This window comes from Condylura cristata, unplaced genomic scaffold, assembly GCF_000260355.1.
Source record: "Condylura cristata isolate star-nosed mole 26May11 unplaced genomic scaffold, ConCri1.0 scaffold00002, whole genome shotgun sequence".
NCBI lineage: Eukaryota > Metazoa > Chordata > Mammalia > Eulipotyphla > Talpidae > Condylura > Condylura cristata.
Genome location: NW_004567103.1, coordinates 8727667 through 8741372, shown reverse-complemented (window position 1 = coordinate 8741372; position 13706 = coordinate 8727667). Strand labels below are relative to the sequence as shown.

Sequence of the window (13706 nt, the reverse complement as noted above, 5' to 3'; positions counted from 1 at the left end):
TCAACCCATTTTCACTGTACAATCCAATGATTTTTTGTAAACCTACAGGTTTGGGTAACTGTCACTACATCTAATTGCCATGACCCCCAAGGTCTCCATGCCTCAGTACAGATATTCCTTGTCCCGCTAGAGCCTCATTTAGGCACAGATCTACTTCCTGTCTCTACAGAAGAGTCTTTTCTGGACATTTCATGTAAATGGGATCATGTGTCTTTTTGTGTCTTGTTCCTTTCACTTAAGTTAAAGTTCTTTTAACTATGTTGGAACACGTACCAGTATTTTATTCCTTTTAATTGCTGAACAATATTCTGTTGTGTGGATGCATCCTAGGTTGCTAATCCAGCATCAGGTCGTTTAAGCACCATCCTGATGAGAAGCAGGTCATCCATGGGGAAAGGAGTCAAGAGCCACAGCAGCCACAGATGGACAGTCCTGGGCTCCATTTCCTCTGCTTCTGATGACCAAGCTTCTCCTCCCAAAGACGACAGCCCCTCCTGGCAGAAAAATGGGGAAAGTGAGATATAGACAATAGGTCAGGAGCCTGCTTTTAAGTATTTTGAATGTAAATTCCTTCTAACACTACCTCAAAGAAGGCTACATTTACTAGGAAAAGTATGATCTCCAGAACTTTGGATTTGTAACTGGAGATGACAGTGCTAAATTCAATTTCAATAATCATGGCTCCAGAGAAAGTGATTATAATCTTTATATTTAAAAAAAAAATTCTGTAGGAGTCTGAGACTTTTTTTTTGAAGTGAAGATTATAGAAAAGCTACAAACTTCATTCATGCTTATTTTGTGTGTCATTCTTTATTTTGTGCATTTTTCCATCTCAGCTGTAATCCCTGTGGACTTCCCACCCCCAGGTCACCGTGTGCCATCACATAGTCCCTGCACTCTTCCCACCCCACCCCAGTTTTGATCCTAAGCCCCTCTCTACCCCCATAAAATGTCTCTGGCTTATAGTTGTTCATTGCTTTTCATTATTATAATTGCTTTTTTTTTTTTTTGCTGGTCCCTTACACTCTTGCTATGAGTGAAACCATCTGATATTTTTCTTTTTCTTTCTGGCTTATTTCACTAAACGTGATCCTTTTCAGCTCCATCCATGTTGCTGCAAAAGGCATGTGTTTATCTTTTTTGATTGCTGAGTAATATTCCATTTTAAATCCAGTCATCTATTTTCTCTCCACATCCTCACCAACCTTTGTTACTGCTAGTTGCTTTAACATGTGCCATTCTCACTGGTGTGAGATGGTCTCACTGTGGTTTTAGTTTGCATTTCCCTCATTACAAGTGATGCTGACCATTTTTCATATGCCTGTTGGCCATCTGCATTTCCTCTTTGGAAAAGTGTCTCTTTAGCTCTTCTGCCCATTTTTTGATGGGGTTGTTTACTTTTGTTGAGTTTAATCAGCACTTTGTATATCTTTGTAATCAGTCCTTTGTTATCAGTATTGTGTGCAAAAATTTTCTCCCAGTCAGTGGGGTGTCTCTTTGTTTTGTGCAATGTTTCTTTTGCTGTACAAAAGTTCTTTAACTTGTAGTCCCAGCTGTGTCTCCTTTCCTTCACTATCCTTGGGTATTGTATCTTTAAAGATGTTCCTGAGGTGTATGTTGTGTAGTGTTTTGCCCATATTTTCTTCTAGGTATTTTATGGTTTTGGGTCTTATGTCTAGTTCTTTAATCCATTTCGAGTTGGTCTTTGTGAATGGTGCAAGGTAGGAATCTAGCCCAGTTTTCCTAGCACCATTTGCTGAACAAACATTCTTTGCTCCTTTGTCAAAGATTAGCTGTCCATAAATCTGTGGGTTATATATCTTGGTTTTCTATCCTAGTCCACTGGTCTGTATATCTGTTCTTGTTCCAATACCATGCAGTTTTGATTATTATAACTATAGTGTAGCTTAAAGTCTGGGAGTGTGATGCCTCCATTCTCTTTCAGGAAAATGTTAGGAGAGTTTTGGCTATTTGAGGTTTTCTTTTTTTGTATGTTTTTGGTTCCATATAAATCTCATCAATATTTGTTCTATTTCTTTGAAGAATGCCATTGAGATTTTTATTGGAATAGCATTAAATCTGTATATCACTTTTGGTAGAATGGCTATTTTAATGATGTTAACTCTGATGATCTATGAGCAGGGGATATCTTTCCATTTCTTTGTGTTTCCTTGTATTTCTCTTAACAGTGTTTTGTAATTTTCTTTGTATAGGTCTTTTACCTCATTTGTTAGGTTTATTCCCAAGTATTTGATTTCTTTTTGTTTCAGTTGTAAAGGGGATGTTTTTATTATTTATTTATTTGATTTCACTTCTTCTGATTGGTTGTTTGCATGTAGGAAGGCTACTGACTTTTGTGTGTTGATTTTATATCCTGCTACTTTGCTAAACTAGCTTATTATTTTGATTCATTTTTCTATGGAGTTTTAGGGGTTTCCCATGTAAATGTAAATCTGCAGATAAAGATAGTTTTACTAAGGCAATGTCTTCCAAGATAAAAATGTATACTTTTCAATACTAATTTTGCAACAGAATTCTTTCCAGACACCCAACACACACACACCTTTTTCTTTGTTTAAACATGCTAACATCCTTTACATTCCATTCTTTACCAATTAGTCCATTTTAAACTGAACTTTACTAATTAAATAAACAATTAGCTCTAAGGTCACATTGGGGATAATGGAGGTAGGGGAAAAGAGAGAGTTAGAAAATTAGCTCACACATTATCTGAGATTTTATTTCACAGCACGCATACAAAGGAGCTCTACACCCAAGGCACTGGAGATTACTCATGAAAAGAATTTACAAGTGAAAGATAATGAGGGAGCTTTCAGTAAGCGTCAATCTGTTGGTGGCTCCTGGAGGCCTCAGACGCTCAGAACACAGCCACGCTGAATGAGGACAAGGTGACATTTACAGGAGAGGGTTCACTGAACAGAGCCAACGCTCACCAACCCACGAAAAACATCTTCAGGGAACAGGAATCTGCTTCTGTGGACATTATTGTTGGGGCTACTGTGTCTTTCCAGCTTTAAAAGCCCTTTAGCCACGTGGGGGACCACACAAACCCCACTAATTACTGGCATTTACCGGATCAGCCACCCAGGCTGGGAGGATGGCAGAGTGGCGGGCACTGTGCATGTTAAAAGGCAGGGAGAAGGCCACCGCAGAGCCCTGAAACCTGCCTGCTCTAAATAGATTTTGCCATCCCTCCAGTCAAGATAAAACATACAGACCATTAAAGGAAAGGAACTTGAATATGATTAGTGTGTAGGTCAGAAAAGATAACATAGTTTCCAAATCAGGCACCCAGTATCACCCATCCCCTCCTGCGCAAAAGTCCACCCAAAAGGAATTGGCCCAAAGCAAGGCCTGAAAGCTGCCACAAGTCTAAAGCACCTTCCAGTGGGGACCCATAGGAAAGGGTCAAAAACAGTCAGGCAAGTCTGGGAAGACAAGAGCAAAATCAAGATCAAGATAAATGCTGCCATCATCAGTGTCCCCATGGGTCTCTTACCCATGTCAGTTTCAACCAGTCCAGAGCTAAGAAGCCAGTGCAGCTTCTTCTCATGTCTCTGCTCCACGGTCTCCCTCAGGCCTCCTTCTGGCCTCCATCATACTTCCTTCTTTCCCCAGACTCCTTTCCATCTCTTCCTCTTCCTTGTTCAGCTCCACCATCCTTGGGTGGGGCAGGGACCCTGGGACCTCCCCTTTTCCTGGGGACCACCTGTTACACGCTCACTTAACAAAACTTGGCAAGAAGAGTTTCCCTTTTCAAGCTCGGCTATTTTTTTTTTTTTTTCTGCATAGGTTTCAGCATGAAAGCTCTGTAGGTATTCTCTGAGATGAAAAAAAAAATCATTTTTAGAGCAGAATGATAAGCACTATGAAAGATTGGATATGTCATTACTTAGACAGCCAAGTTTCAAAATGCTATGGTCTTTATTTTCTCTGGGAGAAAAGCCCTCAAGGAGTCAATCACCCATGTGGGAAGATGCCCTTGCACATCAGATTCCACCAAGCTCTAGAGGTCCCTGTGTCTTTGTCCCATTGCACAAGAAACAAGGAGCAGCAGCAGCCCCTCCACCCACATGTCTCTGGAGGTTCTCCTCTTCACAGTCCTCCCTCACTGCAGTCATCCTGTGACCTGTGACCTCACCGGTGCTCCTCTTCTCTGAGCTCCTCCTTTATAACACAGCGGAGTTAGTTTTCTTCCCAGGGCTGCCCACCTGGCACCCTGCAGGCCTCTCTTTTAGCAAACCTGTCTCTTTCAGTGCTGACCTTTCTGCCACTTGTGTCTGCAAGCATTCTTCACCCTTCCCTCCCTCTTATGAACATAACAAACCTGCCCTTTTGGATATTAAAAAAAATACATGGAGAGGAGAAGGATGTCAAAAAACGTCTGAATCTTCTGTGATGCCACCTGTCAATGATGACTATTTTAGCTATAGATTTCTTTTTAATAACTGCTAAGTATGTCCATACAGACATGTGTGTGTACATATGTCTGCTTATATTCTTTACTAGTGGAACCACTCTGAAAAATCTGTTGCAACTGACTTTTCTTCACTAAGTGATAAACAATGTATGTATTTCGTATTATGAAATGCATATTTGCATTTTCGTGCTAAGTGGTTCTATTCTATTTTGCAATAATGCTGTCTTGTCATTCATTTAAACCCAAGGGAGGAGAAAAGTTAGAAGCATGATAGATATAAATTACTATGCTCAACTTCTCTGGATATATTCTACTAAGAATGCAACCTGACACTTATTCATGCACACATAGCCATGAAGATTGTGTCGTAAGATAATAATGGAGATGGTGCCATCAACTTGTTGTGTTGCAGGAACTCTGGAAAAATTAAACTTGTGGGAGTGTGACTTTTTTTGTAAACCATCTTGGATGTCCTTGTCTACTCAACAACTACCACAGTTGTTTTGCACATAGTAGGTGATCAAAAAAGTATGTGTTGATTTAAAAGGGATGAAAAGAGAGGACACATATACTCCATGCCGTGAGCAGTTAAACTCTGTACTCATGCATCAGCTCTTCACGTCCTCGTTCAGCTGGTGTCAGAATTCTTTGGAGTAAAGGCAAAAGAGAGACTAGGAGACCCCAGAAATTTCTACAAGAATCTAAAAGAAGCTGTAAGACATAAAGAAAGCAATTCTTATTTCAGTACTCTAAAGAAAAGTAGGGAAGAGAGGAGATCTGATTTAGTGATAAGAGCTGCAGCAATAGATACCATAGATTCTAAACATTACCATCAAGTGCAAGTTCTGATATGCTAATCAAGCTCACTTTCACTTTCTGTATATTCTGGCCAATGTGTAAATTGCCTTTGAAGTGGTGAAGGAATGTATAAAATTGGCAGGTGAAGATTACATGCTCAATCTTATAGATATTAATAATTAGATTTGTCTGTAGCTCTAGAGAAGGCTGATGAACACAATTGTCCATAAAATTGATTGAAAACTCTGTAGGTACCTGTGGTAGGAGGAAAGAACTTAAGCTTTGGTCTTTATGATAAACATCAAGCCAAGCTAAACCTTCCCACATTTCTTCCCTACACCAGTATTTTTTTTTCTTCCCATTTAAAAGGAATTTAACTTTTCAAGCCATCCATAGCAGGACTCCAGCTGGTTCTACATCATCTTTTTATTGTAAACTGTCTGCAATATTTCATTTTTTATAATAGCTTCTATCTCACTTTTAGTAAATTGGAATATTCTTACAAGCATCTACAGTACAGATGGACTGTAAATATTTTCACCATGAATGCTGATGGCCAAAACCTCAAAACCAGTTACCCCCTTCCCCCAAAAAAGGGTTTAAAATGCTGCTTAGCAGTAAACAAAGGTTAAAGTGTTGTCGATCTGACTGTAGCGCACTCCTTTCTTCTGCTTGGTGAAAGCAGATGTTTCTGTGTCAAGTTCAGCCATTTGAAATATTTACTGTATGTAATCCTCCCTTGGCTGGTGGGTCTTTGCCATAGAAACTGTCTTAGCAACCAAGAGAAGCACCAGCAGGAAGATGAGCAAACATTTGCAGGGACACAAGCACCTCTGCTAAACACCTCTTATCCTGAGAGGAACAACTTCTGGGTGGGAAACGCCAGGGAACAAGCGTTGGGTCGATAAACAGGAGCAAACTGAAACAAACAGTATGTCAGTCTTTTACCATCATGCTTAGTTGTCAGCACAGGAAGCCAGAAAAAAGATACTCACCTCCTTCTGTAATTACATACCAGCTGGAAATACAATTTTTGGAGCTTGTCCATCTTCCTACTCAGTCCTGCCAGCTTCAGGCTTAATAACCTACAATAAGCTAACTCAGTCTCATCAGTTGCTGAGATAATCCATTCATTCTTTCAAGTGCTATTTGGTAAACACCAGCCAAAAGCAGGCATTCAGCAACGGGTTTAGGATGCAACAGTGAATAAATCAGAGAGGACCCTATTTTTTCATGAAACTTGCAAATAAAAGAAGAAATAAATGAAACAAAAGAAGATGGTAAGGTCATTCCATAAATTTTTCTACCATAAGTCAATTCATCCAACTATTGACATGAACGACAAGCAGCCAGTCTCAGGGTCTAATAGGTTCAAGGAAGGAAAAAGCTAAGTAATGTAAAGAGAGTTTGGTGGGAGCTCATTTCAATCATTTCATGAGTGAAGATCTATTCATTATAACCTAGGCAGAGGAGAAACCAATGCAAAGGAACGAAGTCAGAAACAAGCCAGCACAGGCCCTCCCTGGTGGTGCAGGGGTTAAAGTCTCAGCACGATCAAGGTATTACACTCACTGCTGGCTGAGTTCGATCCCCCACCAGGGAGGTTACCCACATGGTGTAGCAGACCTCTCCTGTCTCCCACCTGCTCCCCTCAGCAGTGTATTTCAGTAGATCTGCCTGCTCTGCTCCCCATTGTCTCTAGTGAATCCTCTCACCACCCCCAACCTCTAACCTGTACCCCAGTTCTTATATGCATAAATAAATTTTTTAAAAATTAAAAAAAGAGAGAAAGAAACAAGCCAACAAGAGCAAGAACATAAAGAAACTGCAGTCTGAAGAGCTGTGAGACCTGCCCTGGTCTCTCTCAGGCTTTGGGCTGGACCTCATATGGCTTTGCCTTCCTGTTTGCCTCATTCCTGAGTCTGGCTATGCCCTACTTTAAACAAGTAGGGTAGCTGCTCTTACTCCCTGCTCAGAAATTTGCCCAAGTATAACCACAGTGCCCACAATCAATCTTCTCGGCTTTCTTAGAAATCTAGTTATAGCACCTTAGTTTTGCCATTGTAACTGTGGGGCTAACTCACCAGAGGCAACCATGTCTGACGAAATCTCATACCCCTTTTCCTACCAACCAGGACAGAGTGCAAATGTACTCTCTTATTGTTACATGGGTAACCCAATATGAACTGGGTTGCCTGTCTGTGGGTCCTCACCCGTGTGCTTAACATTCAATTGTACTGCAGGCACACACAAAAAGGGTCAATAATAGGTTCATTTACAGGGGAAAGGAAAATGAACAAGCCAAAGAAAGAGAGAGATACAAGTTAACTAGAGTGTCCTATCTTTTCCACTGACTTGGAACCCCAATAGCACACTGAAAGGTAGTCAAAAGCCAAACTGACCAGCCGCTGACCACGAGGCCAAGAGAGAAAGAGACTAGCCACAAACCACCAGGCCAAGAGATGCCCGGAGCCTACATGTCTGGTTTTATCCCAACCTGGCTTCTCAGCTCCACCTTCAGGTCCCAGCGTGCTTCTCATTGGTATTGATGGGATTTGTAGTTCCAGTGTCTGTGGTGGGGGTGGAGTCCATGAAACATATATTTTACAAGGTGGCTACAAGGTGAGGCTATAGTGGTGTTTATACATTGCTGGTGTTTGTGCAAAATGCTACACATCTAAACTGGGAAGTTGGAAGAATCTTAAAAATCTTTACCTTGTGACCCAGCAATTACAGATCTAGAAATGTACCACAGGCTTTCCACCAAAAGAGGAATACGCATATTCATAAGGCTTTTCACTGAAGTATCATTTATAGTTGCAAAAGATTCAAATACAATCCAAGTATTCAATAATAGGAACCCATCGGCTAAATTGGGGTGTATATGCACAAGGAGTACTTTGTAGCTGTTCAAAATATAGGACCTTTATGGATGCGTTCGGAGTGGATCCCAATACCTACATTGTACAATTAAGAGGGCAAAGTCATGTACATGAAAGACTACCTTTTTTCAATATAGGGATTAACTGATACACAGAGAAATGTACATGCCAGGTGTCCGATCTGGAGCTTGGACGTGTGCAAACTCCGCCCCCCCCCACCTGTCATCACAGTCAGGAGTCAACATGTCCAGGACTGGCAGAAGCTTCCTTGTGCCCATCTATTTGTCTTCTGTTGTGTTTTGTTTCATTTGTGGTAAGAGCAATTAACATGAGATGCGCCTCTGAGTAAATTGTTCCCTGGAAGCACTCTGTGGCACTGCAGGTCTCTGGAGCTTATTCATCTGGCACAAGTGAAACTTTATGCTCAGTATATAACAGCTTCCCAATCACTATTGTATTCTCTGCTTCTCTAAATCTGTGTATCTCAGATAATGCATGTAAGTGGAAGTACTAGCTCGTTTCAATCTGCATAAGATCTTCCAGCTTGATCTGTGTTATTGTACATGCAGGGCAGCTTCCTTCCCTTTTTATTTATTTCTTTGTTTAATATAGTAGTTTATTTTTACATCATTTTGTGCATTTTTTCATCTCAGTTGCAATCCCCTTGGGTTTCCTATCACCAAATCACCCTGTACAATCACCATAGTCCAGTGCACTTCCTCCTCCCACTGTTTCTGATCCCATTCCCCACTCCACCCCCATAAGACATCTCTGGTATATGGCTGATCATTATTATTATTATTTCCTCGCCTGATCTGTGCTATGAGTGAAACCATCCAGTATTTTTCCTTTTTTTCTGGTTTACTTCACTAAGCATGACCTTTTCCAGCTCCATCCATGCTGCTGCAAAAGACATGTGTTTATTTAGTTTTTTTTTTTGGTTGCTGAGTAATATTCCATTGTGTATATGCACATCTTCTTAATCCAGTCATCCACTTTTGGGCATTTGGACTGTTCCATGTCTTTCCAATTGTAAATAAAGCAGCAATAAAATTGGGGGTGCAGGGATCTTTTTGAATCGGTGTTTTTTGTGTCTTTTGGGTAGATAAATAGACGTGGGATTGCTAGGTCATATTCCTTTTTAAAGACTGAATACTATTCCACTGCATGGATATACACTTTCTTTACCCATTCATCTGTGAATGAGCAGTTTTTTTTTCCCATGTCACTTTTGCATATTTTTAAAAATTAAAAAATAAAAGACTGCCTATGTGGATGAAGGGTAACAACAGGTACAAAGAGAGGGATAGAAAGGAAAATTCTATAGGTTCAACCTTTTACATTGCCTTTGAATCACACAGTGTTTTACGTATTCACAAATAAAATTAAACCAAAGTGTATGTATACTAATGCTACCCAAATTCACAAACTATAATTAAACAAAGAAGTACATCTTTTTAAAAGTATGAAACAATTCAAAAGGTATCAGCAGGCTGACTTGACCCACTTCTTCTGTCCCTGGTCACCTGTGCAATTACAGGAGGCTTGAAGAATTCACTGGCTGTCTTAGGTACATTCTGGGGCTATGAATAGAAAATATATACTTAGGGGAGAAACAAAGATTTTAAATTCCCGTGAAACCAATTGCATTCATCCTCATAAAGACTAATAGTCAATTATAATTCAGTGTTCAATCTGTCACCTTCACAGTGTGCCGAGATTCGCCATGTGTTTTTCATTCTGGTTTTGAATGGTTTGCCCAAAGTGGTTTTGATCACAGACCAAGTTCGAAATCTTTCAGTTTTCTAAGATTTCAGGAAACAGCTATCCTTATTTCCATGATCTGACTCAGACACCAAGCCCTTGAGGCAGCAACAGAAGACATATTGGTGTCAGCAATTATGGGCTGACTCATCCGAGGACGTGTACGATTAAACTATTGAGCATCCCCCAACAGGTTTTTCATCCCGGGTTGAGCCATCTGCACCGCATTCACCCAGGGCAGAAGCTGGCCAGCCTGCGCTTCCCTCCCCCGCATTTCCGCTCTGCCCGCCAGCCAGAAGCCATTCATAACCTCCCAGGCCAGGCTGTATCTCCCGCAGAGGCAGGCCCCAGACATGCCCTCTGCGCCCAGCATCCTTTCTGGGATACTCTTCCCACCACGTGAGCCCCCAACGTACACCAAACTCTAGCAAAACTATCTCCTGCTGTTGGAATAGAACCCATGAAAAGGCTATTAAAAAACTCTATGGATTTGGCTGGCAGTGTACACAAAGGAAAATCACTAATCTCCCTGAAATCCAATATCTTCATTTATAAAGCCCCCAACAACAGGCTGTTTTGTAGCCCCTTTCCAGGGTTGCAACTATGCTTTCAGTCCCACGATGCAATGTGTCAAGAAAGTTAGCTCTGATGACATCTTCTCCCAGCGACTCCCCATCCCCACCCACCAAGAGTAAATGGGGGGCAGAACACGAACAGTAAAAGACTAAACTCTTATCTAAAAGATCTCAGTTCTCTCCACCTTAAGAGTCTCTTTGGCTAACAGGACACATTTCATGTCAATAGTGTGAAATCGGCCCACCCTGCTTTTCTTGTAAGATGGATTTCTAGGAAACTTGCATTAGCAGAAGCAGAAGACAACAGGAGCTCAGCACTGGGACTCAGATTCCTCTGACGCAGAGAGAAGGGCCAGGCTTACCCAGACCTGGCTCTGTGGAGGCCCAGGTGATGGGGTCCCGGGACAGAAGTGGCCTCCTGCTGCCTCTGCAGCTGACACCATGCAATCTGTTACTTTGCCTCAGCCAAGACTTGCCTTCAGCACTGATCCCCTACTGTCCTGGGAAGGTTCGCAGTGACATCTGACTGTGAGTATCATTCTTCCCTGCCCCTGGCAATTCTCCCTCCAGAAATTCCTTAGCTGTTGCCTTTATCCACACTAATGCAAGGACTTTTGGGAAGTTCTGGGTCTCTACCTGCCCCACTCGTTCCAGAGATAGTTCAAGAGCCACCTCCTTGTGATGCCCATCATTCCTTCCAGCAGCCTCTTGGGGTCGCCTCCCAGGGTTCCAAGAGAAAACGGGGCCGAAGTCCTTGTTTTGAATTTGTCTAGGCCAGATAACACCCTCCTCATCTGGCCCATCTGGAACTTTAGTCCAGAGAGAGCTAGAAAAATAGGACATCTCCTGACCAAGCTCTCTCTTGCTGTCTTTGACTGGGGGTGGTATGGAAATGTAGATCTTCTCCAGAAGTGGGCGCTGTCCTCAACCACTTGTCTGGGACCACAAAGTAAATGAGGAACAAGAAGAGAAACCAGCTTTGATCATGGAGTTGTGAAAAAGGATTTCCTTGTCAGATACAAAGCTTTTAGCACTGTCTAGCATAGAACGGGGAGTCAATAACTGCCAGTTGTTACTAAACATTCTATCCAGTTTAGGAAGAAGTCACTAAGCTCAAAGTGTAATCAGTGGATCAAAACTCTATGTTCATAGGTCAGGTGATGACTGGTTCAAATGTACACACAGGCTTTATTTCCATTTTTGGCAGCCTGATTGATACAGTTGAAGGAGAATTATAGATGAAACAAACAGTTCAAAACATTTGGTATGCTCCAAAAATGCTATAGATCTTAGTTCATTCATTCATTTACCAAGTAATTATGCAGTGCCTGTGACATGCCTGGGGATACATAAATATGGTCCCACTCCTCCAGGAAAGAGATTCTAGAGGGCTTATGCTTTTATATACAAAGAGCTTTTACAAATTAGTCAGGGAAGATCAAAACAAAATATTTGATCAAGTCTATGAAAAGATAGTTCTCAAGCATATACATACAGTCTATCAATTTTAAAAACATTCAACTCACAGAAAATGAAAATTAAGTTTTTAAGATACTATGTAAAAGGATATGGTAATGAGACTGTTTCTGTCCCACTTTAGCTGAACACAAAAACACTGGCCTCAAAGGAGATCACAGTGTTAAAATTACTAATTAAATGATCAAGATCAGACGACTCCGAAACTTCTCTTCTGTGATAAAAAGGGAAAAACAACTGCAACACTAGAGAGTGAGTAGGATTTAGGCAGAAGTTTTCTTTCTCTTTAACCTTATTTTTGATTGAGGTAACTGTTTTTTAACGCCATAGGTGACTTAGGGATAAAGCTCACTTCTTTTCCGATGCACGTTATCAAACACACCCACCACCAAATCACCCAGTCCTTCTCCACAGTACTCTGGGCTCCCTCCCTCCTTATTACCCATCCCAACTCCCTGCTCTGATCACCACATGTCTGCAGTCAGATTTTTAGCACTGGTTATGTTTCAGTTTTGTGGATTCATTTCTTTTGCTTCTCTCTATTTCACAAGTGAATGAAATCAGCTGACTTTGGTATTTCTCTTTCTGACTGATTACACTTATCATCCTCTCCAGTTCTATCCAAGTTGTCACAAATGGCAAGAGTTTGTCTTTTTTATAGCTGAGTAGTATTCCATTGTATAGACATACCACATCTTAATCCACTCATCTGTCATTGGGTCTTAAGATTGTTTCATAACCTGGCTGTTATAAATAGTGCTGCAATGGTCATAGGAAGATGTTTTGAAAATCCTTTGATTTGTCAAGTTCCAATCAGGAGAAGAATAGAGGCATCCCCTTTCTGACCTGGGATATGGACAGAAAATTTTCCATGGGATCCTCATAGCATGTTATATATACCCCCACAGCTGGAGAGAATAAACAGCTGGTGTCAACTTCCAATGTGAAATTATATATTCACTTGTTTGACACTTACTGCGTAGCTCAAGTAATTCCTGAACTAACAGCTAGAAACACTGGGAAGAAGACATTATAGAACTTATAATGTCATGATAAACACTATGTCAGCTATTCAGTTCAATTTCATGTGTTGAACCTTCATTCATGAACATTGAACTTGAAGAAATTTCCCAGAGTTGTGGACCACGACACAGACGAAGCATGTGTGAGTTCACGCCTGAAGCAACCAGCTTCCCAAACTCCTATACAAAGAAACGCTCCTAAGTGCTCGCTGTTGTGTTTTGTTTTGCTCTTTCTGCAAGTGATATGCACTCCACTGATCTTTTTCTTCTGTATTTCAAATCCTATTTATCAGATAGCTTTCACCATGGAAAGGGAAAGCTCTCCATTGTTGATGGAGCCTCTCCTTAAAAGATGAAAACAAAACTCTCAACAGAACATCGACAGTTAGTGTAGCTTCAAGGAATATTTTTTCCCCATTAAACTTACTTTTGGAGGCTGTACTTCTGAAAAACAGTCTCCTGCACCACATGTAGTCTGTGTCCGACCAGCAGTAATTTCCATGGAATCTTGCGGCTGCATGCTGAGAGCCAGCTGTGACCCTACTTCTGGCTATCTCTAGCTCGTCCTTACACTTCAGGATGTCAGAGAAGGACAGGAGACCTAGATTCAGTGGGGAACTACAGCTATTGTCCATTTATTTCATTTCTCCTTCCTGCCAGCCCCCTAGGGACAGGACAGCTGTGTCTCCCACCCTTACCAGGGCCTTGATCTGGGTCAGCTTCCCAAGTAAGGCCGCCTAACAGTCAC

The 13706-nt window shown here is 41.3% G+C and overlaps 1 long non-coding RNA gene across 1 annotated transcript in view; it reads right to left on the bottom strand.

Moving 5' to 3' along the window:
• The window catches only part of LOC105853728, a 42567-nt gene that overhangs the window by 22860 nt on the left and 6001 nt on the right, over positions 1-13706 (bottom strand). Inside the window, exon 2 of the long non-coding RNA XR_001145513.1 lies at positions 274-494. This is a non-coding gene — a long non-coding RNA (uncharacterized LOC105853728). The remainder of the gene's footprint in view (positions 1-273; positions 495-13706) is intronic.